Source organism: Bactrocera oleae, unplaced genomic scaffold (assembly GCF_042242935.1).
Source record: "Bactrocera oleae isolate idBacOlea1 unplaced genomic scaffold, idBacOlea1 ctg00000010.1, whole genome shotgun sequence".
Lineage (NCBI taxonomy): Eukaryota > Metazoa > Arthropoda > Insecta > Diptera > Tephritidae > Bactrocera > Bactrocera oleae.
Window position 1 is genome coordinate 227,501 of NW_027212753.1, and position 2,500 is coordinate 230,000.

General features: G+C 28.7%; 2 non-coding genes and 1 pseudogene across 2 annotated transcripts in view; all 3 read left to right on the forward strand.

Annotated features, from left to right (window-relative positions):
* Nucleotides 1–365, forward strand: part of LOC138858630 (small subunit ribosomal RNA) — a 1,990-nt gene extending 1,625 nt beyond the window's left edge. The window contains exon 1 of the ribosomal RNA XR_011397682.1: nt 1–365. This exon is cut by the window's left edge and continues 1,625 nt beyond it. This is a non-coding gene — a ribosomal RNA (small subunit ribosomal RNA).
* Nucleotides 366–989: 624 nt separating this feature from the next.
* Nucleotides 990–1,168, forward strand: LOC138858579 (5.8S ribosomal RNA). The gene has a single exon (XR_011397641.1). It is a non-coding gene; the product is annotated as a 5.8S ribosomal RNA (ribosomal RNA).
* Nucleotides 1,169–1,672: 504 nt separating this feature from the next.
* The window catches only part of LOC138858553 (large subunit ribosomal RNA), a 4,655-nt pseudogene continuing 3,827 nt past the window's right edge, over nt 1,673–2,500 (forward strand).

Genomic DNA, 2,500 nt, shown 5'->3' on the forward strand with positions numbered 1-2,500 from the left:
GCCCTTAGATGTCCTGGGCTGCACGCGCGCTACAATGAAAGTATCAACGTGTATTTCCTAGACCGAGAGGTCCGGGTAAACCGCTGAACCACTTTCATGCTTGGGATTGTGAACTGAAACTGTTCACATGAACTTGGAATTCCCAGTAAGTGTGAGTCATTAACTCGCATTGATTACGTCCCTGCCCTTTGTACACACCGCCCGTCGCTACTACCGATTGAATTATTTAGTGAGGTCTCCGGACGTGATCACTGTGACGCCTTGTGTTTCACGGTTGTTTCGCAAAAGTTGACCGAACTTGATTATTTAGAGGAAGTAAAAGTCGTAACAAGGTTTCCGTAGGTGAACCTGCGGAAGGATCATTATTGTGTTCCTATCCGAAAAGAAAAAAAAATAATTATATAAAAACAAAATAAAAAAAAAGAATAAAAAAGAAAAAAAAGTTTTCTTTTTGTTCTTTTCATTCAAAATGTTTTGAATTATACAATGTTTTGAATGTTTTTCTGTTTTTTTTTTTTTTTTAACTCCTTGTAATGCATTATGACAATATATATTATATTGTGAACTTCGCATACATTGTATTTGAACGCAATAAAAAAACCTTTAAACATATAGCTGTACTTATTATTTATATAGAAAATAATATTTAATTGTGATATTTATATAAAATATTATAAATGATAAGTTAACTTGTTCACATTAACGTGTGTAATACCTTTTTTTTATGGTATTTTCTATTTGTGATTAAAAACATGTTGAAAAATTTAAAAAAAGAAAACGCACAAATAGAGAAGAAAATAATATATAAAAGGTATTACTGTTTTTGTTGACCTAAGACATGCGCAGCTGCAAATGTTTGGGTTTAAAATTACAATTTATTGAAAGATGTTTTAAACTTATGTATTAAAAATTTATTATTGATTAATTATTAATACTTTCAATAAATTAAAATTCTTTGACTTTGAATTAAAAAAATACAAAAAAATTATCACTCTAAGCGGTGGATCACTCGGCTCATGGGTCGATGAAGAACGCAGCAAACTGTGCGTCATCGTGTGAACTGCAGGACACATGAACATCGACATTTTGAACGCATATTGCGGTCCATGCTGTTATGTACTTTAATTAATTTTAAAGTGCTGCTTGGACTACATATGGTTGAGGGTTGTAAGACTATGCTAAATTAGTTGCTTATTCTTTTAGTCAATTAATAGAATTTAAGCATATGGCATATTATTGGATTGTATTTTTCAATCCATAATATTAATAGCATAAAAAGAAATATAGAAAATATATTCTTGAATACCTCATATTTGAACGAAAATTTATGATAAATGAGAATCTTAGTATTCCCATAAAAGAAAAAATTTTCAACATTATTTAAATTATATTAAATAATACATAAGAGGAATGTCTAGCATAAAATAAATTTTTATTCTAGAATTAATTCACTCTATTGTATTGAGAAAAATTTATAATAAAAAAAAAATATATGATATGTGGAGGAATAATGTTGTTAATTTTATTAATTATTATATTATGAATTTTAAAAAGGGATGAAAAGATTGAATAATATTGAGTAATCAAGATATAAAAATATATTTCTTTAAAATAGCAAATAGCAAAAAAATTAAATAAAAATAAACAAATCAATCTAAAATATATTTTATACAACCTCAACTCATATGGGACTACCCCCTGAATTTAAGCATATTAATGAGGGGAGGAAAAGAAACTAACAAGGATTTTCTTAGTAGCGGCGAGCGAAAAGAAAATAGTTCAGCACTAAGTCACTTTGTCTATATGGCAAATGTGAGATGCAGTGTATGGAATATCTTAATATCTAGTATGAGAAATTAACGATTTAAGTCCTTCTTAAATGAGGCCATTTACCCATAGAGGGTGCCAGGCCCGTATAACGTTAATGATTACTAGAAAGATATTTCCAAAGAGTCGTGTTGCTTGATAGTGCAGCACTAAGTGGGTGGTAAACTCCATCTAAAACTAAATATAACCATGAGACCGATAGTAAACAAGTACCGTGAGGGAAAGTTGAAAAGAACTCTGAATAGAGAGTTAAATAGTACGTGAAACTGCTTAGAGGTTAAGCCCGATGAACCTGAATATCCATTATGAAAAATTCATCATTATAACTGTAGTATTTAATTTTAAATATTATAGTAATAGTGTGCATTTTTTTCATATAAGGACATTGTAATCTATTAACATAATAAAATATTTATCAAAAGATCATTGGTTTTTAAGTTTATTCAAATTAATTTGCTTTTAGCTTATTAACATAGAATAATTACTGATGATTTGATAAAGTGTTGATAGATTTTATTATATATAATGCTAAAATTCTTTTGAATTTTACAATAATATTATTATCATTGATTTTAATATTAATTGTATGCATTTATATGATTAACAATGCGAAAGATTCAGGATACCTTCGGGACCCGTCTTGAAACACGGACCAAGGAGTCTAACATATGTG